This window comes from Protopterus annectens, chromosome 1.part1 (genome assembly GCF_019279795.1).
Source record: "Protopterus annectens isolate FY-2018-M chromosome 1.part1, PAN1.0, whole genome shotgun sequence".
Lineage (NCBI taxonomy): Eukaryota > Metazoa > Chordata > Ceratodontiformes > Protopteridae > Protopterus > Protopterus annectens.
The window spans coordinates 14,900,765-14,925,833 of record NC_056726.1 but is presented as its reverse complement, the minus strand read 5'-3'; the positions used below and the strand labels follow the sequence as shown (position 1 = coordinate 14,925,833).

Sequence of the window (25,069 nt, the reverse complement as noted above, 5' to 3'; positions counted from 1 at the left end):
ACTGGACGTTTGCCCTTTGTGGAAAGAGTCTTGGTTTTATTTGGGATTGCCTGATCCATGCAGTCCTGGAGGTGTTCATAGAATGCATTTGTAAGGGCTTCCGCAGCTTGGGTTGTGGTTTCCTCTGGCTCAGGGGCCTTGAAGGATACCACACCAGTCTTGAGTAGTGTGAAGTTTGCTTTAGAGAAGTTCTTCACTATGGTCTTTTTTGTTTGGGGTGGGGGCGGGATGTGGATTTCCAGTGAGATTAGTTTATGATCAGATCTCACCAATGAGGGATATACTTCCGGTGTGGAGCATTTTGTCCCCATGTTTGTGACAATGAGATCTAGTATATTTTCTCCTCTCGTGGGAACAGTGACTAGCTGTTCCATGGCATTTGAATTTATGAACTCCAGGAACCGTTGGGCTAGAAAGTTAGGGCTTGAGTAATGTTCCCAGTCTATATTCGGGTAGTTGAAGTCACCCAATATGATGGTGTTTGGAGATACATTTATACACTCCAGTGTCTTCAGGAAGGCTGTGTGGGGTTCCTGAGTTTGAGAGGGTGGCCTGTAGCATGCTACAATTTGTAGGGCAGTTTTGCCTATGGTTAGTTGCACCTGGATGGTTTCCGAAGCTTATGCGTTGCCACCAACCTGGAGGTGTGGGTATCCTTTATGAATATGGATACACCCCTCCTTTTGTGGTACGGTCCGGGTTTTGGGCCGGAACGCATGATATGAGGTAAAACCTAATAGTGCCGGGGTGCTCTCAGGAGCCTTGAACCAGGTTTCAGTTACAGCACAGACATCGATGTTCTCCATACTGAGAAGGGCCTCGAGTGCGTGCATTTTGAGATTTAGACTTCTGGCATTGAGCAGCATTACCCTCAGTTTCTTCCCATTTTTGTTTTCTAGGGTGGTAGGTTTAGAATTTGAGCCTTGCCTAAAAAGGCACTATGGGGTGGCAAGAGCCTTAGCCAATATCCGGAATCCCAGGGGTGACAGGTGCAAGCCGTCCCTTGCGAAGCAGCGTGGCTTGTCAAGCATGTCATCCCAGGCAGACAGACACTGGATCCCCTTTGAATGACACCAGACATTAAGCCAATTGTTAAAGCTGATCATCTTGTCTCTATATTGTGGCATCATTCTTGGTGAAGGAAGGATACTGCTCAGGGTTAGGGGCATACCTGCCTGGGCTACATAATCAGAGAGCTCCTCTATGTCTCTTTTCATGTAGTCCAGGGAGGTACGTCTCAGGTCGTTCACACCAGCATGGACAATGACTGTGTCATATTTGTACATGCCGTGGAGTGACCCGAGTGCTTGTGTTATGTGGCGGATTCTAGCGCCCGATAGGCAGCTTACTGTGACCCTCTCCTTGTTCAGCCTGGTGAGTGGGACGTCAGTGTGTCTGACTATGGAGTCACCTATGACAAGTATGTTTGGTGTTGTATTTGGCCTTAAGGGCTGTGACTGCTTTGCACACTGCTTTTGTGGTTTATGTGTTGCTTGTGGGGTGTCTTGAGGTAGCAGTTGTTTGGGTGTCTGCTTTGGAGGCCTCTGCTGTTTAGGTAAATTTTTACTCAGAGCCTCCGAGTATGTCTTTGTGTGTTTATGTGTTTGATTCAGTGGAGTGGTAGCATTATGTGAGGCTGGTTTTGTGGTGTGTGTAGTTGCCTTCTCCTCCTGTCTGGTCTTGCCAGTCCTGAGTTGAGAGAGCTCAGCCTCCAGTTTGGCTAAATAGCTGCATCTCTCGCAAGTATTTGTGTTATGTGGGAGGAGGAGAGGGTTGTCTGTGTACATGAGGCAGTTATAACATTGCCTCAAGATTCCCAGATTCACCAGCTGGACCAGAGAGGAGATTGACAACTGACCTTTGGACATGCTAGAATAATATTGGGAAATCCTTAATTGAAAACACTGCACATATATTGATTTTCTCCATACTGAGGAGTGCCTCGAGTGCATACATTTTGAGGTTTAGACTTCTGACATTGAGTAGCATTACACTCAGTTTTTTGTTACTTGTGCTATTTACGGTGGTGGGTTTGTCTTTTGAGCCTTGCCTAAAAAAGGCACTATGGGGGTGGCAAGAGCCTTGGCCAGTATTCGAAAGCCTGAGGGTGACAGGTGCAAGCCGTCTCTAGTGAAGCAGTGTGGCTTGTCGAGCGTCATCCCAGGTGGACAGACACTGGATCCCCTTTGAATGACACCAGAAACTTAGCCATTTGTTGAAATTGACAATTTTGTCTTTGTACCGAGGTATAATTCTTGGTGAGGGCAGGATGCTACTCTGGGTCAGGGTCATAACAGCCTGGGCTATGTGATCAGAGAGCTCTTCCATGTCTCTTTTTATGTAGTCCAAGGAGGTACATCTCAGGTTATTCACACCAACATGGACAATGACAGAGTCATATTTGTACTTGTTCTGGAGTGACCTGAGTACTTGTGTTATGTGGCAGATCCTGGCACCCGACAGGCAGCTAGCAGTAACTTTCTCCTTATTCAGCCTAGTGAATGGGACGTCAGTGTTCCTGACTATAGAGTCACCTATTACTAGTATGGTGGGTATGTCATTTTGCCTTAATGTCTGTGATTGCGTGGCACACTGGTTTTGTGAAGTATGTGTTTCATGGTTTGTGTTGGGGGGTGGAGGTTGCTTGAATGTCTGCTTTGGAGGTCTGTGTTGCTTTTATAGATTTTTATTTAGAGCATCAGAGTATGTTTTCATGTATTTATGTATGTTTTTTGCTGATGCTGTTTTAATGGCTCTATGTGAGACTGGTGGTGTGATGCAAGTATTTCACTTCTCCTCTTGACTGTCTGATCCAGTCTTGGGTTGAGAGAACTTAACCTCCAGTTTGGCTGCATAATTGCATCTCTCGCATGTATTAGTGTTTGGTGGTATGAGGAGAGGGTTGTCTGTGTACATGAGGCAGTTGTAACATTGTCTCAAAATGCCCAGATTCACCAGTTGGACTGGAGAGTACACCTGAAACTGCCCTTTAGACATGCCTGGATAGGTACAATGAACTATTTTACTGATTGGCTGGTAAGGTCGAATAGAGAGCCTTGTCCTTCTGTACAGTACAGGGGGGGGGGTCTAGTGCTAGAGTTTATAAGTGCTTGCTATGAGTTTTGAGCAAGTGCTGGGCTGAGAAATGAATGGCTTGAGTGCTTAAGTTGAAAGTTTGTCTAGTTCCAAGCGAAAAATTGAAGAGGAGACTGTGGAGCTGGGAATAGTTATACCCTAGCTAACCAGCACTGCCCGGCGTGCAAAACCATGCAAATGCGTTTTTTTATAGCAGGGAATTAAAAGAGAGAGAAATTAGCCCAAAAAGGCCAATAAACTAATAATTTCTGGGCTGAAACCACTCCTCCAGGGACAGATAGGATGCCTAAAGCTCCCCTCTTTCACAGGTGAACAGAGAAACTTCATTTTATCCAAATAAGGTATGGGCAAACACAGAGATTTGTAACACAGCCCTGGATTCAGCACTAACCTGAAAACTGGACTATACTAGCTTAGAAAGGCAGGAAACAAGTATATTTTTTTTGTTTTTTTTTCAGAAAATAAAGCAGATACAATAAAAAAAAAAAACACTTTAAATGCACAGAAAAGGATACTTATTGTTATATCTCAGATCAGAGTTGTAGTCAATGCCCCTAGTAATAAAGTAGGAAGAACCACAAATACAGTAAAAGCAGATGAATAAAGTGCAATTTTTTTATATATAAAACAATAGAAAACGAACAAACTGATTTAAACAAGTTACCCAATTAACCTGAAAAAAGCTCAAAACTAAGCCCTGTTCCAGCAGTCTTTAATCAGACAAGTTCTAACTGCACACTTCTGCCACTAGGGTGCAGGGGAACTTTCTCCAAAAAAAGATGGCCTGGATCAGTGCTCAAGTTATACAAACAAAGCTAGATTCAGCAGGCCTGAATCTGGTCTATGCTACAGCAACCAGGCACACCAATTTCAGAAAGAAACAGTTCAAATAAGCAGGCACAATGAGCCTGTGACCAGAAATTCCCAGCTCAGAAGGGCAGAATCCAGCCTCTCCTTCCACAAGAGTGCAGACCACAAACCTTCTTAATGTAGAATAACTGGCCTGAAGCCCAAGTGCTTAAACCAGAACTAATACACTTTTAGAATAGCAGACACTGAGCAATCAGCATTTCCCAGCTTAGAAGGATGCAAGCTACCAAGATTCTCACTACACCTTTCTAAACATACTGGAAAATATTAAGATAGAACCAAACACCCTAATACTGGGTGATTTTAACTACCCTGCCATTAACTGGGAAAGCTACTTATGTACCAACACCTTTGCCCAACGGTTCTTGGAATTCATAAATTCCAATGCCCTGGATCAACTAATCCATAGTCCCACCAGGGGCTCCAATATCCTAGACCTGGTCATTACCAACATGGGAAATCGATGCTCCACACCTATGATCACCCCCTCGTTAGTCACGTCTGACCATAAGCTAATCACCCTTAACATCCACATCCCACCTCCACCCCCCCAGTAAGGAAACCTCCATAAAAAACTTCTCCAAAGCCAACTTCATGCTACTCAAGTCAGAAGTGACAAACTTCATGACACCCATGCAGACGGGAGCTGAAAGTTCAACTGCTGAATCCTACACTAAGGCACTGTACGAGCACATCCACTCATGCATAAATCGTGCCATCCCAAATAGAACCAAGATGCTCTCATCCAAAAAAAAGCCAATCTGGTGGTCCCCTGCCATAAACAAACTTTACAACAAAAGGAAGAAACTGTTGCAGAAAAGAGGAAAATCCCAGGATGCAAAAAACTTCCTTACCAGCCTCGGTAAGAAACTGAGATCCCTCATAAAATCCTCCAAAGCTAGTTACAAAAATAAAATTGCCAAAGATTCCAAAGACAACAACAAGGCATTCTATAACTATGTCAATAATCTAAATGGCAATGCTCAGATCTGCTCTGAGCTAAAACAGAATGGCATTAAATATACTGATCCCAAGGATATTGCCAATATCCTGGCAGATCGATTCAGTGCCAACTTCACCCCCCTCTCACCCCTAAATGGCCCATCTCAATACCGGAAGATTGCCAAATTCCGGTAATAATGGCCACACAGGTAAAAAACACACTCTCCAAAGCTAAGAATACAGCATCCATGGGACCAGATGACATCCCGGGCTGTGTACTACATGAACTACAATATGAACTGGCACCTCACCTAAGTGTCATGTTTAATCATAGCCTCACCTCAGGTTTCGTGCCCACTGAGTGGCGCACAGCTACAGTTATCCCACTCCACAAGGGGGGATCCACCTTGGATCCTGGAAACTACCGTCCCATCAGTCTGACGAGCCTTATCTGCAAGGCCATGGAGCGTATTATCATGGAATTTATAAACAAAGACATTGGCAACCTTCAAACACTGGACCCCACCCAGTCTGGGTTCGTGAAGGGCCGATCTTGTCTCCTGAACTTGATTGGCTTCTTCAAATCAGTCTCCAGAGCCATGGACAAGGGTAAGGTGGTCCACACAGCCTATCTAGACCTTGCCAAGGCCTTTGACACCATCCCCCACTCTGGAATCATAGATAAACTTACTAAGCTGGGCATTAATCCCTACATCACCCAATGGGTTGCTAACTGACTTACTGATAGAACCCACACTGTAAAAGTAGCCAACTCCAAATCCAGCTCCAGACAAGTGACAAGTGGAGTACCTCAGGGTTCAGTCCTGGGACCGCTCTTGTTTGGCATCTACTTCTCTGAAGTACAGGCCAACACTAAGGGACTCTGGATAACAAAGTTTGCAGATGACTGCAAACTGGGAGCCATTATTGAATCCCCAAATGATGTGGATACTCTACAAAAGGGCCTTACAGAAACAGATGCTTGGTGCCAGAGCCATGGGCTCAAGCTCAATGCCAAGAAATGTATAGTTATCCCCTTTGGGAAAAAACATGTATCCGTGAATTACCATATAGGTGGCAGTACACTAAACACCGAAAGTTTGATAAGAGACTTAGGGACACAGGTGGACAGTGGTCTCACCTTCGATAACCACATCGCCACAACAGTCAGGAAATCCTTCTATGTGGCACACCTCATCACTAAGGGCTTTTCTTCCAGAAAAAAGGAGGTCATTGTCCCACTGTACTCATTCCTCATTAGACCCATTATAGAATACAATGCCCCATTTGGTATGTACCTCTCAAGACATATGCAACAACTGGAAAAGCCACAGAAGTACCTCACTAAAAGAATCACAGGTCTAAAGCAGATGCCCTACGCTGACCGCCTTAAAAAACTCCAGCTATACTCTGTCGCATATCGTCTACTCAGAGGCAATCTTTGCTTAACATACAAGGCCATGTCAAAGCCAGAGCTGTTGGACATGCTACACTTAAAGAAATCCCAATCCCTCAGAGCCACATGCTCCAGGGATCTAAACCTTGTCATCACAATAAACAAAACATGCTGGAGGGATAGGTTCCTGACCCAGAGACTCCCCAGACTCTGGAATAGATTGCCCATACATGTCAAGCAGAGTGCCTCTTTGGTCCTCTTCAAAAGGAACCTTGACGATTGGATGGGAGAAAGGAAATTCACCCCGGGGATCATGTCAGTCGCCCTGCTAGACAGGGGTCCAGGGAAGTAAATAGTGTGGGAAGAAATAGCTAGGGAATTGTTATGGCTAGGCTTGTATAGGCCCTAGGGTTGATTCATAGTACCAACCTATGAACCTGTCCTGCCACAACAGTGCAGACCACAAACCTTCTTAATGTAAAACAACTGGTATGAAGCCCAAGTGCTTAAACCAAAAGACTTAGAATAACAGTTACAATTTAATCAGGGTACTACCAAGCAGTAATAAATGCAGCAGAATAAATACAATTGAGTACTTTTAAGAAGAGGCAAAAGCAAAATAAAGTAGGAAGAAACACAAATACAGTAAAAGCAGATGAATAAAGTGCAATTTTTTTTGTTATTTAACATATCTTTACTTGCATTAGACAGAGGTAAAGTTTCAAAGTAGTTTGTTGCCCATCTTGAATTCTAAGATGAAATCTTTTAGTAGCTTGTATATAGCATTGTTTTGGAATTATTAATAACAATCAACAGAAAATCTTAGATGCCCAGAGGTATCACTAGGATGATTCTAGAGAAACATCTAGTGGCATCTCTATGATCTAATGAGTTAAACACACATATGCCATTCCTGGGCAAAACAGATCATAATAAAAATAGGCTTTGTGGATGTACTGAGCTTACAGGTTTGAAAAATTAGATAGTTTAGTAAACTGTTAGTGTCTTGTAAAGTGTACTGTAATTTGTAAAGTAATTAACAAATTAAACCTGCCATGTTATACCTTGAATATACTGAAAAACTATTACTATCTATTATTTAGATATCTTATTTTAATAAGCCTGTAAAAATAATTCTGTCACTTTACCCTTAACTAATGAATAAATAATGTAATTTTGTTACTTTACCCTTAAACTAATGGCTGAATAATGTGAAGTAACTGAGTATTATTTTTACATTCTGAGGTTTGACTGAAATGTACTATACTGAACACATAACTAAGTATGAATGTCATATTCTGAATCTTGACTGAAATTCACATTAGCATATATACTGAGCATTTAAAATAGCTGTGTATATTCTGGAAACTAACTAAACCAATACTAAAAGAATATTCTGTATTTTCTACACACTTTATCTTTCCTTTCTAATAAACTGTCTCTCATGCTTGACCAGCAAGGTTATTCTTTCTTTCTGCTTAACTGTCTTTTATGCATAAATGAAACACAATTTCTAGGCCTATTTTACCCTTTAGCCTGTCTAATGTCTATTAACTACTATAAAATGAAAGTCCCTAAGCTAACACCCACTCTCTGACAGAACACCGTATTTCTTTAAGAAAGTGCATTTTTATTTCCTGGTTTACTAAAAAATGTGAGAGCTCCTTCTAACAGAAGTTGCTAAACATAAATGCTTTCAGAATAATGTATAACTTTGTGGCATACTGATGTACTCCTAATGGCTTTAGCCTTGACCTTACTGTCAGATCTCATGGTATCTCAGCTGTTAGGATTATGTAGATTGCCTATGTTGTGGTAGAAAAGGGTCTTCAGCAGTTTGCTTACATATTTAACAAATAAGTAAACTGAACATTCTGCTGCCTGCACTGGTTTGCTACCTTCTTGTTTGTTTGTGTCTTTCGGCTTTTCCCGGTTAGGGGTCGCCACAGCAGAACTCTGGTCCGCTAATGATTGGCAGTAGAGGTTTACGTGCTGGCTTTCCAGGCCTAACGCACAACCTTCAACAAAGGAATGCCCGTTCACGCATGTCGCCACACAGAAGACGCTCTGAGAATCGAACGGGCAACGTCTAACTGTGAGGCGACAACGCTACCGCAGCATCTACTTAAAATTAAATACTTAGATTTTTGATTTTTTTTTTTTAAAAACAAAAAGGCACAACCCAAGAGGAATTAGGGAATACCCTCTATGTGCAATGTGTGTATTGTTCGTGGTCAGGTAAATTGATGAACTGAAAGACAGGTAGGGACTCAGTCCATTTCTGGATGCCTATTACTACTGTCTTCCTAATTCTTTCATTTGGTCTCCAAAGTTGAATATAAAGTGACTTGCTCCTATACAAACTACAATATGTGCATTATATCCTTCACAAATGTCTACCAGTGTAGCATGGATGTCATTTGTTGCAGCAGAAGTACACCTTCAGCCCTGTTTCAGATCCACCAGTCAAAATAAAATGTGATTGCTCTCCAGCCACCACAGACATTGACATGATGTAATAGCTTCCAGAAATATTGTTTGAAAGCAGAAGAACATAAAGCAGTTGTCACAGATCTACTTTTCTTCACCTCCTTAATTTTCATCCTTCTTTATGGCCAGCTATATTTATTTACAGCTCCCTACCTTTCCCTTTCTGCTAGGTTAGTCACCTTCTTTTTCTGCAGTTATTTTTTCTTAGTATCTTTACACTCTGCTTCATTTACCCCACAACTCTCCCCACTGCTGTTTGCTGTAGTCCTTGCCCATCACTGATCATGTACTTCCTGGTAAGCTGAAGCAACTCCTTTGTAATCCCTGTGCCTTTGTCATCATTCCTACATCTACAACACCAGATGATTGCTTGATCCTTTCCTGAGATAACAGAACCTAGCTATGTACATTTGACTTGACTTCACCGCAGGTAGTTCCCTACATGCTAACCAAACTTCAAGGTAATAGGTGGTGCAGGTAAATAAACTTCCCCTTTGGCAGAAGGCTGGCTGTGAGGACAGTGTAATGTTACATGTGGCAGCTTTGTCCACTCATTCAAGATGCATTTATATTTTTTGTTTTGATTCGTTACTATTTGCGTAAGATGTTTATAATATGTTAAGACTCAAGGGGGCACAAAAGCCACAACTGAAGCAGAGATCACAAAATAGAACCACAGTGAGTGGATTCATTGAGTAGACGTGGACATTTAAAAAGGTAGCAGGACTGAATGGATTACAAAGATTTGTATTTATTTTATTATGATTTTGTTTTATACATTTGCTAAAAGAATAATCTGACTGGGCACAAGTGTCCTTTTTCAGGGGTAGTCTGGGGGCACTGTCATGTCAAGTGACTTGTTCAGAGTCAGACTGTCACTGTCGGCAAACAGAGATGGAAAGATTCCATCTCTGTGCCCTTGAATGCAGGTAGCAACTTGTTAATAGATCAGAGCCCTAATCTTCTGTCTGCATTAACTGTCATTAGAAGTTCAGAAATGTAACACCACTGTTACTGCAGCCTTGATCTGATTGAACGAGGGATGTAACACAGGCACAAAACAGTTAAATACACAGCATTCAATTATGCAAATTAAACTGCTTACAAAAAAGTGCTTGTAAGCCACAAGTTCAATAGTTTGGAATGCATAGTCAGAAAATGTAATTTACAAAACAGAATATCACTGATAGAAGATCTTTGATTCACAGCATTCCTCAAACTACTGAGACATAATCATTTCAGAAATTCTGAGATGTAGGGGTTAGACAATTGCCTTTATTCAGACAATCTTTATTTGCAGGACTGAGGGGGTGGGATCATAACTCTTGAAAGTCAAAGCAAATAGTGATTTTTCTTTAATAACTACTCCTCTCTATGATTAGAAATAAATGGCATATTTGAGCCCAGATCATTGCATGTTCTACAGTAGCTGTATTCTGTGTTAACAAATATTTCTGGAATAGAAGATGCTGACCTTAGAAAACAGCTTCCATGAAACCAGGATCCTTTCTCCATCATAAGATGCATAGAGCGTGGAGGTGAAACAACAGAAGGGGACAGAGAGAGTATAACTGGTTATGCCTGTTTTTTTTTTCTCTCTTTATTTTAAAATTAAGTTTATATGCCTGTCTTTCGATGATTGAATGTATGTCCTTCTCTAACAGCAGCATCAATGCTCAAGAGTGAATGTGCATTTGGAAAGGACATGGTTTTGTGTGTGTGTGTGTGTGTGTGTGTGTGTGTGTGTGTGTGTGTGTGTGTGTGGAGTATCAGGTATAGATTATGTGATGCAGGTTTCTAGTAATCTATTGAAGGGTGCCACTGTGAACTGGAAAGTGATCTGCAGAGAGCTTTGTTAAATCCCTGCACTATGGGACAGAGTGAAAAAATAAAATCTGAGCAGAGCAGAGGTGAACTAGACAGCCACAAGATACATTTATAAATATCTTGTGTCGTTCATTATTTGTTAGACTATAGACATGTGAGCCTGACAACAGGAACTCTTATTAAATGACCAGAGTGCAACTAGTTGCAGTTTATCTGTCTGACTGGAATTATATGGCAGTCAAAAGATTTGGCATTTTTGAATTACAGAAAAATGCTTTGGCTGGTTAGCTGTTTGTAAAATTATTGATTTTTGTGTGCAAAATGATTATTTCATGACTAGTATGATTTTTTTTCCTGAGTTGGTTCATAGACAATCACAGCAGACCTTCTGACCCCAGCTGTGAGTGCCTGAGAGTAGTATCATCAGTGGTTATCAGAATTGTCCTTTTATGCCTTTTACTTTAATGCCAAGTGAACTAGAAAAGGCATTTTTACAGATAAAAATGTGTTTAAATCGAACATATAATATGCAATAAATTATGCTTCCAACGTTTGCTTTTGTTTTATAAGTAACATAATTTGTATATAAGCATACAAGTATAAATACATAAACATTTATTCTGTGAATGTGGGGAAACACTTGTTGGGGGTGCTGTCATGACTGCAGAAGTGCCATGAATGTGTACAGAGTTCAGATGAACTAAAGTTGCCATGAAGTTTAATTGCAGCTAAACATTTGAGTTTGTTTGTTTTATTGCTCAGAGTTTGGATATGCTATAGTAATTTAAAAACATCCGTTTCTCTTCCACAGTCAGTATGTTCATAGAGAGACAAGCACAAGTAATGATTTCATGTTGTTGTGATATCAGAAATACTTATATTTTACATTAATTTATTTTTGTTAGTTTGGTAACCAGATAAGTGATGTCTTTATAACTGCAATTTCATGTGATCACCCAGAAATATGTATTAGTTATTTATCTTGTTTTTATTTATTTTATAGCCGGGTAAGTGATCCAGTCTGAATTTTATTCATTCATCACCCTGAATTACATTTTCAACTAAACAGAGCAAATCTGGGCAGAGAAAATGCAAAAATTCCCTTTCAGTTTGCCTAGCAGGTACCATGAACCGCCAACCAGCTCAGGCTGATAAGATTCAATTAAACAACCCTGTATCTCAGGAGTATAGCACCTTTCTCATGCTGCAATACAGTGTGGGTACTGGATTATAAAAATGCATTGTGTGAGGGATAGAACTGTAATTTACAAAATCGTGTTTCCGGTATGGTCTACAGAACTGCATTCCAAAAATGTAAATGAACTAGTGCTGAGAGAGAAGGATCTTTTGGCCAGGGAGTAAGATCTTATGGCCAGACTTTGTTGTATCATACTGAACAAGCTTTGGCTGTCAGCTGGCTGTTTTCTTATGTCTAATTATGACTGAATGTCAGGGTACTAACAGTTTTGTTTATGATTTTTGTCAGCAGTCAATTAGACCGGAGCCAGATCATAGTAAAATGTGGTCCTGACCAAGGTAGTGGCCCAGCCCCGCCACAGCAATGCCAGTGCCCCATTACTTGGCTGCCTTCCTCCATTTACCATAAACACTGTTCAGAACTGACAGTGTGCCCACCATTTTCTGCTTTACTTTTGAAACTATTACAGGGATGTGGGTTTAATTTAAAACTTTTAATTTCCTTTGTTGACTGGGTCAATCCCTCGAGGCTAGTAGCGTTCAGTGATGACCTGAAATTTGATCAGAGTATCAGGGATCTTCCCTTACTCTTTTTGATAGGAGCCATGGGATTTTTTTACATCCACCTGTATTACCACCAACTCAGGCAAATAGAGCCTTGGTTTAACGTCTTATCCAAAAGATAACAGACTCATGAATGCAGCACCACTGCTATGCTGAACTACAATGTCAGACATCCATCTACCTGGTATGGGAATAGAACCAACAGCCTTCTGCACCATGCCTTTTGTGCACGGATATTTTCCTTCTAATATGGATTTTGGACAGTGTGTTTTTAACTGTTTAAATTCCAGTAGTTGAGAATATTTATTGGTAGTGTGGTAGTTATCCCAGTCAGTGTTTTGGTAATCAAGATGTGGCAGAAGAAGAGAACTGTTTTCAATTTTAGTTATAGGGCACCAGTAAGGATTTTTTTTTTTTGGCATTCAACAAGGATGTTATACCCAATACTGTAGGATGCTGAATTCAGATTTATCTGCTGATATTTTTATATGTAGGAGCCCCAACTCTGGGTTATTTCTTAAAGCCTAAGCCTTTAAATTGCTTCTTTTAGAAAGAAGTCACAGCTACCCCCTCCATTTGTCAGGCAGCAATTAAAAGAAGTGAACTTTGATTGGTAATATAGAATTGGTACCTCTGGCCAGGTTTCTGTTAAAGAATATAAAGTCATCATCGCCCACATAAACACTTTATATTAACCAAGACAGCCTTTACCTCTAATGAACATACTTTTGTCACATTTTGTCATACAAAATGTGTGCAAGTCTAAAAAAGATACTATAGGATGGAAACTTTTATTCCTTAGGTGAGGTGGCTTACTGGTAAATTGCATTGACTATGTTGTGCAGGGTTCTGGGTTCAAGCCTGCAAGAGCTGCTTATTTTTGTTTGGGAGGTTGGAACTATGGTTAAAGCATTTACCTTACAGACACAAGTCCCTACATGGGGTAATTGGCTAGGCTTAAAAAGGTTCACAAGCACTGTTAGCCTAGTACTGAAGTACGAACTAAGATTTAAGTACCCCTAGAGTAACAGTTCCATTCTATTCACTTTGAAACAAAATATTGGCTAAGTCGTTTCATGCAGCCATTGTTTTTGCAAAGGAAAAAACATTCCCTTAACAATATATTGTCCTTTTATACGTGAAAACTAAGGCTGATGTGTTACATTATTATCTAGCTGCGAAACCCTTCTTCTCAAGATCTTTGCCACCATTTTGTAGTCATTGCAGCCAGTAGTCTTCTTTTTCCCAGTAACCCTCTTTTTCTCCTTTTTTATATAAAACCAAAGGGCTTTTGCTGTTTTACCCTTTCATACTAACCATGCCTAACAGTACCTACCTAATGATTATATACATTTTTTGTTGAATGCTTTATAAAACTCTTGGAAAATTCAAAATGAGAAAAATGCTACATGACTAATGAAATAAGGAAGTGCCGTATCTGTTGCACACACAACTTATGCCAAAAGAAACTATTTTCACTAATAACAAGTTACATTTATTTAGAGGCCAGATGTGTGCATCTTTTCTTGGGGTCTTTTTTTCCATCATTCCCATTTAATTCAACATCTTAAGGACAAGAATGTTCTTGCTGTTGAGATATAATTTAGTATGTGTCAGACACCTTTATGTCCCTTCTTAACTCTTCCACAGCCTCTGCAAAGTCCTATAGTTTCAGAAGTGCATATCTCCATTTTCTGCTGCCCCCCCTTACTTTTTTCTACCTGTTACTGAGGTGTCAATCCTAATACCTTTATTCTGTCAACATTCTGTCTCATAACATGCTTTTCATCATCCGTCGCTCTCTCTCTCTCTTTTCTTCCTTAGCATCCTTTGTATTTGTTTTTTTGTATACCCTATCCTCTTTCTGCATTAATTCATTTTTCTGCCTTCTTTAATACAGTCAACAGAATGAGAACCTCTCCCAAGAGCACATCTTATTCTGTCTGGATAGTGAATGTCACCATAACAATGTAACAACACGCTTTTTGCATTGTTATAATTACTGCTACTCTCTCTTGACTTTCCACAAGTATTGTAATGTCATGGTTATCAGAAAAAAATGCTCTTATATGGCCAGTGCATAGTGAATTTTGTAAATGTTTTGGTTCATTACTACATTAAAATATATTTGAACTTCTATACCCTGTACCAGATATGGAAGGTGCAGAAAGCAGAGACTAATACCATAATATATTAGATCAGACATGCTTATTCCCTCATTCCTACAGAAGATTTCCACATATTTTTATATTTTTCTGTTTTTTTTTTGTGTTATGCCTGCCAATGATCCAGCTTCCCTGTAATGGACATGATCCTATTTCTTCCTTCATGGTAGATGTCCACTCAGAATTATGGCAGTGAGAGTTATTCAGAGGGGCGATCAATGAGGCAGCACTGAGGGATGCATTATCCATGTGACCATCTTTACTTCTTACTGAAAAAGCAGCACTCATCTGACTCCACTTACCCCCGCCTCAGCAGATACTCAAGTTTCCTTTTTTTAATAAAGTAGTTATTTTCATTTTTCTTTTAATTCTTAAGGAACACAATTTCCCTGGGAAACAGTGTCATTGTATATTTCCACAATATTCTCTTACTGGGACACAGCAATGTCCTCTTCTTCATTATGTCTAACCACAAGACATCTGCTCCTTCTACCACTTTCCACAAAACCCAATTTCTCATGGTACCCCACTGAATGATATAAATACAGAGAAGTTTCCCTCTTGTCATGATCAGATTTCTTGCATCATTATAAGCACCACCCCTGTTCTTCCCATGATGGCAGCCGCAATTCCAATCTGGTCATCAAAATGAAAATGATCTCCTCTTACAAAATGAAGCTCATTGACAAATAACTTTAATGTAAAGGGTCTGAAAGGTATTAGTACAGTAACATACCTGCACTGAAGACAAAGCAGAAATGAAGTGCGTGATACCTGAAAGGAATATCAGAAGTCGTGCAATTTTATGCCATGACATGGATTGTGAACTTTTATTTGAAAGTTTGAAAAGATCATTGACTTGTAAAATGTAAACGGGGTTTAAAAAGAGTATCAAACCCATATTTTTTCTTTCTTGATTTGCCATTTTGTTTGAACATTTGCATTTTTTTTAGGTACCAAGGGCTTTTACTTGTAACATAATGGGGTTAAACGTAAAGAGCCAAGTCATTCATCATTTGTGATATTAGGTATTGTGCTCCCAAGCGAAAGGAACTGAAATCCCTCACTTGGCTGCTGGACACATTCTCAGAATTTTCTGATATTTGTAGCGAGTCTGAGTTGTTTACATAATTCATCTTCACAAAACAGAATATTCATGTTTAACAGGCTTTACCATCAGTTTAAGTAAATTACAATGTGATCATTGCAGCATCATATGCTTTGTTACCTGTATAACCATTTAAAAGACCAACCCTATATTTAATATCTATCCATTTCTTAATCACATTATCTTCCTTACATTATAAATGTATGATTATATCATACAGCCAGTTAAAGATATAGAAAAGTGGAAACAGGTTAGACATATTAAACAGGCTACTGTAAGTTTGTATGTCTCTGTGAATCATGACTTGCAGTTGACATTTCTTCACACTGTATGTTCATAGGTTCATAGATTCATAGAAGGTTACTAGGCTAACAGCCCCAGAACCCTTACAAACGTAGTCATATTTATCTCAGGTTGCCCCAGCTGTCAGTGGATAGGTGAATGAAGTTCACAGAGATAAGGGTCTATGGCAGTTAAAACCGACGTCCTCTATCCAGGAGGGACATGGGCACCACCCCAGGAGTGAATTTGTGGTGACCCATTTATTGATCTATGTTATATTTGAAGAGGATCATGGAGGGGCTCTCTTTCACATGAACTGGAAGCTTGTTCCAGTGAAGTAGCAGTCTCTGGGAGATGTATCTATCTCACTAGCATGACCTGTTCATGTCAGAGGCTAGGTTAAGATCCCTAGAGTGAGTGATCTTGTGCAATTTGATTTACAAATGTGCAGCATTTTCATCAGGGCTAGCTTAGAGACTACATCTATAACCACGCAGAGGTCACCCCTTAGCAACCTGTAGGAGACAAAATACAGTGGCAGGGCTTTCAGTCTTTTCACGTAAGACTTGTTTTCTGTACCCTGTAATTTCTTGAGAAACCTCTGTGGTCTCTGCAATTGTTGCAGGTGTCTAGTGATGTACATGCAAAAGGATGCATTGTACTCAATTATTGGTCTGACAAGGGCCGAGTATAATGGAATTATAGCATCCTTAGATCTAGATGCGATGCCTTTACTTATAAGATAAAAAAGGATTTCCTTACTGCTGTAAACACATGCTGGTCAAATTTCAGATTGCTATCAACCTGAGTATCCAGATCATGTACCACTGGGTCTGCACTTAAGGGTGTGATGTTTATAATATATTTAGCGGGGATTTCAGCTTCCCCAAAGGGAATAATAATGCATTTTTTTGCATTTAGTTTTAATCCATGGCTTTGGCACCAAACATTTGTCTGCACTAACCCTGTCTGCAATATACTAACATTGTTGGGGGACTTAATGATTGCTCCCAGTTTGCAATCATCAACAAATTTGGTCAGCCCCAGGCCATCCAATTTACCTGGACGTCTGAGAAATAAATTTCAAACAGTAAGGGGCCCAGCACAGAACCCTGTGGTACGCCACTGGTGACTAGTCTTTTGCTAGCTGTGAAGTCTCCCACTTTGACAGTATGTGTTGGTGAGCCAGATTGCTACTCATCTGGTAATGTAGGGGTTAATTCCCAACTGGTAGAGTTTCTTTATAATACATGAGTGGGAGATTGTGTCAAATCCCTTGGCTGGGTCAGGATAGATGGTATGCACTGTCTTTTCCTCGTCCAGGGCCATTCATGATTTTATCAAATAAGTCAACCATGTTTAACAGGCATGATCTGCCTTTAACAAATCCAAACTGGGTAGGGTCCAGAGTTTGGAGATTACCTGTGTCCTTGTTAATAAGGTCCATAAAGATTCTTTCCATGGCCTTGCAGATGTCACTAGTCAATCTTATGTGCCTATAATTCCCCCTTTGTGCAGAGGGATTACTGTTGCTGTGCTCCAGTCTGCTGGAACATAGCTAGTTTGCAGGCTGTGGTTAAACATGGATCCAAGTGGGTCTGCTAGGTCATGTTTAAGTTGTTTAAAATGCAACCTGGGTTGTTGTGTGGCCCCATTGATGCCTTTTGGCCTTGCAGAGCACCAAGGTGGTCTGCTGTCTTGAGATATTAGGCTGAGGAATGGGGGCAGGTATACTCTGAGGGATGACTGGAGGGGACAGGAGGTTGAAGTTTGCTCCAAATCTGTCAGCTAGCAGGTTGGCTACTACCTCTGGTTAAGTATGGGTGGTGCCATCCACAACCAGTTCAGCTCATAGCTTGGTATTCCCTTTTAGATTTTGGATGTAGTTAAAGATTGCCTTGTGATTATCCTTAGCTAGGGAGGCTATTTTTGTTTCATAATTAACTTTGGAGGACTTGGCAAGGTCTCTAATTTGTTTGTTTAAGCTAGAGAGAGATATTTCTTCCTCTGCTGAGCCAGCTCCCTCTTGTTCTTGGACATTAGTTTCTTTCTCTTGTTATATAACCTGTTTATATTAGGGATCCACCAGGGGGGGCTTGTATTTTTGGCAAGACCTGTTTTTTATCCAATCAGCTACAGCCAATTCTATATAACTGCTTAATTGGCTATACAGGGCATTGGTGTACACCTCTGCATAGGAGTCCATGTTATCTGCATTCAAGGGGGCTTTTAAACTTCTTATACTATCATTTAGTAGAAGGTAATTTGTCTCTGGAAAATTCTTAAGCATTTTTGAGCATAATAGGGTATCTGGTCTTATAATTACATTGGATGACACTGACTTGGATTTGATTGATTAGGTTCTATGGGCCCTCCTGATAAGAGGCCTAGAACCAGACCAGAGTTTGACAGTTTGAACAGGGTTCAGGGCTTCTGTCTTCTTCCCGGAAGATTTGCTGGAGTATCCTCATTATTCTGATTCTGATGTGGATGGTCTGATCTTACCTGGGACGATGTCAAGTGGGGGGGGGGGTTGGAATGCTCTCCCATGTTAGTGAGTACTGTGTCCAGAACATTTGAGCCTCTTGCAGGTGTGCTGACTAGCTGTTCCAGTGCATTTGCATTGACAAAGTTCAAGAACCTCTGAGCCAGCATGTTTGTGATCCTGTATGATTCCCAGTCAATGGTAGGATAATTAAAATCACCCATGAGTAAGGTGTTGGGCTGTATGGCAAGTGAGTTTAGTAAGTCCAGGTATGCAGTATGCCTTTCCTATTTCATGGTGGAGGACCTATAGCTAGCTATGATGTGGTAGAAGGGGCTTTGCCTATAGTTAATTGGATGTGGAGCAGCTCAAGAGAGTCATATTGTTTGACCAGTCTTGAAGTGTACTTAACTTTAATAAAGATGATACACGTCCTCATTTGGTTCTTTTATGCTCAGTTTGTGGTCTAAACGTATGGAAGGCATTGCAGCCCTGCATAGCCAGGGTGCTTATGACAACCTGTTTGGCATTCAGTATGTCCTTATGTGAGAGTCTTGCCTCCAATTATATATTGTAACTACATCTCTCACATAAGTAGGAGTGGCCCCTGTGTTATACAGAAGGTCTTCAGATTGAAGACATATTGGATGCAGAACAAGACAGAAATATATGAAATATTCATATTGGCAGTAACTACATGGTTGAAACCCAGCTGAAGAAGGTGATGATGGCCTGATCAGTGGTTATGACATAGTAATATGGGACTTTTCTATGAAAGAAAAGACTATAAGGATAGCCAGGATGAGTGCTGAAAATGTTAATGGTGATTTATTTTTTGAATGAGAAGGGTGCTAGTAATATAACAAGAATGCATATTATACCATGACCCCCCCCAAAACGTGCACGCTGATTGGCCAGCGTGCACATTGTAAATCAAGTTATACTAATGGAAAAAGGTCTGATCGCCCGGACATTTTTCCATTAGTATAACTCTACTTTTAAAACACTGTCTTGCTGTGTTAAATGGGTTTAACATAGCGAGACAGCTTTAAAATAAGCAACGGAGATCTCCGTTGCTTATTTACTGTCTCGCTATGCTAAACCCATTTAACATAGCGACAGGTTTTAAAAAAAGCAACGAAGAAAGCAAGATCTCCGTTGCTTTTTTTACTGTTTTGCTATGTTAAATGGGTTTAACATAGCGAGACAGTTAAAATAAGCAACGGACATCTCCATTGCTTATTTTAAAGCTGTCTCGCTATGTTAAACCCATTTAACATAGCGAAACAGTAAAAAAAAAAGCAACGGAGATCTTGCTTTCTCCGTTGCTTTTGCCCACAGCTCTGATGTACTGGGCAGGGGCGCAGTACATCAGAACTGCCGCAGATGCCAGACATCTGCCGAAGGGGCAGTAACAGGCATTATACTATGCCATTATTTAAGAAAAGTAATAGTTTCTTTTCTTAAATAATGTCATGGTATAATAGCAATAACCCACTTCTGGGTGTGGGTAATGCTGTATTTACCCACGGTTGGCTTTGTTTGGTCCCTCGGGCTTCGCCCTCGGGACCAAACCACGCCAACCGTGGGTAAATCCAGCATTACCCACACCCAGGCGTGGGTTATTGCTATAATATGATGCTGTTGTACCAACATTTGTAACTAATTTGGTTAATAATGCCATGGTGTTTAGAAGAGAATTATGACTTGTTAAGAAGTAAGTTCAAAGTCAGTAGCCTGGTAATAAATAGGTGTATGTTTGTGTAAACAGAAAATAAATGAGTTAAAGATTTTGTGGTATCTTACATACCAAAACCAGAATCTGAACAGGATACACATCACTTATAAAATGGTACAATTAAATGCTCGTACATAAATCAGACTGACCAGTTCATGTTTCCAGTTTCAAAGATTTATACTACTACAGTGTTTGCCAACTATAATATGTTGGATATGGTGTATGTTGTTGTATGCATGTTTATGTTGGCAGAAGTACCAGGGAAAAAAAATAAAAAAGAATGGAGGAATAATACAGCATGCTGAAGAAAAGAGGAAGGAACACTCTTTTACATTTCAAATGCTTGATGCTCTATAGAGACATAACAGGATTAAATTATGATAATAATATGCTTTTGTTGAGCTCAGTCTGACATTATGAGGTTGGTATACTTTCTTTCATAAGGACTGAATGAAAGCCTGTTACAAAAAAATTAAAATGGGAGCCTTGGTAGCAAATGTAACTAATGAATACATTTTCCGTGGCACTTTAAACTGAATAGTTCATTTACAATTGTTCTTGTTTATGAACATGTTTGTCTCTCTCTCACTACCCCCCTCCCCCCCCCCACACACACACGTTCTGCCCTAACACCAGATACATTGCATTTTGCTTCATTCTAATCTTTTACATCTATGTGGAGGTTTAGCAGTATGCTTATTTTAACATGATTTTTGTCAAAAGTCTTTTTTTTTATTAAATAGGTTCATAGGTAGTTGTTAGGTATGCAGTAAAGGAGACCATTGAACAACCTAGCCCAGTTTCCCATTTGCCCCTGAGTACTGTCTGGTTAAATGACCTGCACAGAATCACACAGGAGGCAACTGGAAGCTGAAAGAATCAAACCCTGGACTCTTGTTAACAGGTCATACCCTTAATCCTGTCTGCCAATAACCAGACTTAATTTTTAATTGTAATAATCAATATGAAAATAGAAAATCAAGTGGTGCATTGGAGAGGTTATCCAGTTTGATTCTTGGCTGGAGTGCCTTCTGTGCGGAGTCTGCATGTCCTCCCTACATTCTTGTGGGTTTTCTCCAGGTACTCCAGTTTCCTCCCGTATTACAAAGACATGCATCTCGGGTTCTCCCCATGCCTCCACTGAAAATTGGTTTTGTTCAAAGTCAGACTTTCCCAGCAAACAAGTGTTAAATAAATAAATAATAAAATATATGGTAGGATCAAAATACTGACAAAACCAACATAAAACACAATAAGTGGCTATGTACATAGTAGGGAACACTGACATTCCTAGACTGTAGTAGGTGACAAAGACAACATGGTTACATTTTTACATAAAAGACATATTATAAAGTCATCAGAGCTGTTTGGATATAAGTGAAAGACTACAGTATAATAAAGCACAGTACTTGTATCATCTTAATCTGTCAGAGCGGAGTCCAAGTGGAGACTTGGACATTAACGTCCAAGAGAAAAGAATTTTCTTTGCAGTTATTATTAAAAGCTGATAGTGCTTCAGGTCTAAATGAGCACATTAATATTAAGTGTGAACTTGAAGTACAACAGTTAAAAGGTGACCATCATACTGACTTTGTTTATAAAACATTTGTATAAATATTTTACAAATGTTTTGGTAAATGTGTTTTTCAGGAGGTTTTTGTACACACATTTGTTCATGTGTGCATGCTTGCAATGTTTATAATGTATCTAATGCTTTTTTATTAATTTAATCACATGGTTTTAATCATATGACTGGTACATATTTAAGGTGATTAGTTTAATGTGTGCGTTCTAAAGAAGTCTATTCAAGTGAAAGACAAAAGTGCTAAACTGTTAAAGCGGGCTTTAGACCATCTTGTATTGCTGATTTGGTTTAGTATTTTAGAAATGAAGCTATTTCTTAATTCTGTACTATACAAGATATACAAGAGATTACATTTTGAGAAAGAAGCATCACATTGCCTATCTGAATTATTTATTTAATACTGAATTCTTTATTTAATACTGACTTCAAATCACCTGCAATAATGTGCAGAATTTATTATTAAATTTATCAATAGTTTAAAATAATGAAATATAACATCCAAGCTGGTCATAAAAAAGGAGCATAGAGGCAAAGTAACCTGGAGATTCTGTCTTCTACCTTATTACCTTAATTTGATGTTCTGCATGCTTTTAAGTGTTCAAGAGCTTTTATTCTGCACTTGGTGCCTCCTATTTTGATTTTTCATAACGTACTGCTCTCTATACTTGCTTTTGTCATTTTTAACTTATCTGCATTTATTTAAACTGTAATGGCCTTAATATTGCTACAAACTCAGGTGTGCTAGCTTGTATTGCATTTAAGTGTTTTTGCTACTGTTCTAACTGCTTTTTTCAAAAAAAAAAAAAAGAAAGAAAGAAAAAAGTTCTAAGCTTGTTTCTCATCTTTCCTGTAACTAGTCTAGTCTAGATACAGATTTGCTGTATCCAGGACTGTTTTGTAAGTTTCTGAGCCCCCCAGACCTTTCTGTGTTGGAGGGAAGCCTTCAGTGGGAGTGGTAAGCACTAGGTAGTCTATGTACCACAAGAGGAGTGGTTTCTGGTCCAGAAATTGTAGTTTATTGGCCGTTTGGGCAGTTTTTCCATCCCTTTCAACTTTCTGGATTAAAAGCCTGTGTTTGAACACCATGCAGCGGCGCTCAGTTGAGATAAACTATCACCGGTGCCAGAAAGTTTGCTCTTCAATTTTCCCCCTAGAACGAGCTTGATGTTCTTCGTGTTTCACTATTGCAATCATTACATTTGGGATATCCCTGCCAGGGTAGCCCTCGGCCGGCCTGAATACCAGAGACTTAGTATTTCTGCGTCGGTTGCTGTCGCTTGAGGACTGACGTCAGGTCATCAGTAGTATAAAGAAAGGCAACCAACCCCATTACATCAGTCTTTCTTGCCATGGAGCCCAAAGCAGAAGTAGTTTGCATGAGTGCCGGTCAGCCGCTACCTGAGTTTTCATTTCCGAACTGAAGTTGAAGTCTTCTAAAGCTAAGTATCCCATTGGGGATCCTTTTTTCTTCCACTAACCAATGTCAGAAAAAGTTAATAATTGTCTCCCTGTGGAAAGCAAATACCACACCAAGACTTCCACTCTTACTGCATCACTTGTTTAGGCTGAGACCACGATGTCCCCCATTGTCGCTTCTGTGCTTTGTTCAATGCCAGAACTATCCGTCATCGGGCCCTTATTGTAGCCAGATATTTTTGTTTACAGTCCTCGAATTCTGATATGGCTTCGGTAAGCCATCCGACAGCAGATCTTCCAAAAAAATGTAAAGATAAAGACAGAGACAGACCGCACAGGTCCAAACCTACCGATGACGCTTCTGTTAACCTAGTCATCAGTCCTCCGGTACTCAGTGAGGCACTTTCGCAGCCCCTGATGCCCGCTTCACTTGATTTGCAGGCCACTGCCAAGACCCTTTCCGAGTCCAGTATGCTGCAAACCTCTTCTTCAACTAAGGATCCTGCGGTCGTCTCTACCTTGGATGGGTCTGGAGCTGCTGAGCAGGCACTAGCTTCCGAGGAAGTCCTTTGCTCTACTGAATCTCGACACAAACCGACGTCGTCTTTCGCGCGTACCGTTCTTTCAAAAATAACCAAGTTTCTTAGACCCAGGGTTCGTACCACACCCAAAAAATCAACGACCCACTCTCAGGCACCTGTTCCCTTGCCTCAATCTCAAATGCTTAAAATGGCGGTAGACCTTATCATGCTGATCAGGGGAAGCCAAGCTACCCCCTCCAAAAGGAAAAGAGATCTGTCCCCTGTAGTTTTGTCTGAACAAGAGTCAGATGAATCTGCTGCATCTGACTATGAAGACATGCAACCCCTTCTCCACTTAGAGGATTCTAATGCAGAGGACTCCATTCCTTCAGCCTTTCCACCAAAGGATTTTTCCTTTGGGGAAACCCTGCATACTTTAAGGGAGCATTTCCAGTGGGAGATTCAGGACTACCCTCAGTGTAAAAAGAGACTCAGGGAATTCCTAGATCTTCCGCAACACAGACTCTTGACCTTCCCCTCAGTCCTGGATGTTGTGGATGATGTCTTCCTTGAATCCAGCTTGACTCCAGATGCCCTCCCTCCTGCTCACAGAAAACCACAGGTATTAAAGTCCTTGACTCTCTCAAATATCTTTTTAAAAATCCAACAGCTGACCCTGAGGTCATTTCTCAAGGGCCAAAAGGGATTAAAGTAACCTCTGCTAAGAATCCCACACCCTCAGACAGGGATTCCCGAGCATTGGACAGATGGGGAAAAAAGTATACACCTCTGCTACTCTTGCTATAAGGCCACTAAATTGTCAGTTCCATATGCTGAAATATTAGCAACATACCTTGGAACTCCTTAAACAAAAAATGTCCTTTCCTGCTTGGGATGAATCTAAAGAATTACAAGACTTAATACATTCTGCAAGTCAAGTAACTAAACACAACTGGCACTGTGGTTTTGACACCCTAGAAGCTTCTTGTAGGGCAGCAGTCACTGTATCTGTCATTAGAAGACATGCATCCCCTGCCAGACCATGTCACATCTAAATTGTTGGATGCCCCCTTGCACAAAGATAACTTATTTTGCACTAAGGCAGAAGAGGTCTTAAAAAAGATGGAAGAAAAAGCAAAATCTATGCAAACAGTTAATGATTTCTTACAGATCCAGCCCCCCAGGTTCAGCAGGCATTGTCCCTCCAAGCACGGGTCCTTTCCTGCTTCGAGTAAACCAGCCCAGCCTAGGCCTCGTGGAAGCAGACCCCCAGACAGCAGCCCCAGGGAATGCAGAGATCTACGTAGTGGACTTCCTCAACTTCAAAACCAGGGAGTTTTAAGCCACCCCCTTATGGTAAGAACTCACAATGACTCACCTCCTCTCA

At 40.3% G+C, this 25,069-nt stretch overlaps 1 protein-coding gene across 4 annotated transcripts in view; it reads left to right on the top strand.

Annotated features, from left to right (window-relative positions):
* PDZD2 (PDZ domain containing 2) overlaps positions 1–25,069 on the top strand; it is a 2,738,687-nt gene that overhangs the window by 2,067,325 nt on the left and 646,293 nt on the right. Inside the window, exon 1 of one of the 4 annotated variants that reach the window (XM_044073395.1) lies at positions 10,236–10,368. The exons of the other annotated variants lie outside the window; for them this stretch is intronic. The gene's annotated coding sequence lies outside the window, so the exon portion shown is untranslated. Of the gene's footprint in view, positions 1–10,235; positions 10,369–25,069 lie in introns of those variants that run through there. 4 annotated transcript variants of the gene reach the window in all.